This window comes from Lupinus angustifolius, chromosome LG10 (genome assembly GCF_001865875.1).
Source record: "Lupinus angustifolius cultivar Tanjil chromosome LG10, LupAngTanjil_v1.0, whole genome shotgun sequence".
Lineage (NCBI taxonomy): Eukaryota > Viridiplantae > Streptophyta > Magnoliopsida > Fabales > Fabaceae > Lupinus > Lupinus angustifolius.
In genome coordinates, this window is record NC_032018.1 from 15,134,369 (window position 1) to 15,134,759 (window position 391).

Here is a 391-nt window from a genome sequence, read left to right on the forward strand (position 1 = left end):
AAATAATTATTAACTCTAGTATAAGCCAGTTTGTATACTATTGCCAACAACATATTACTATTCTTCATTACTTTGATTTAAAATTATAGACATGGAGATTTTCATTTATTTTATTTTTACATTTAGTATCCAAAAGAATATTTTCCAATTTTATTCCACATGTTTGACACTTGGACAATTTCATCGGTCAAATAGACTTAAGTTCCACAATATAGTTTTTTTTTTTTTTGGTTTCCCACATGTATCCTCGCACTGGAGGCAATCCTGTCCGAGCCGGGCACATCCACAGGTAAGTGGGGCTAACTCTCCCAACGGGCATTTTTTCCATCCACAAGACTCGAACCCGGGTTCTTGCTTAAGGGGAATCAAGCATGTACCACTTGAACCAACG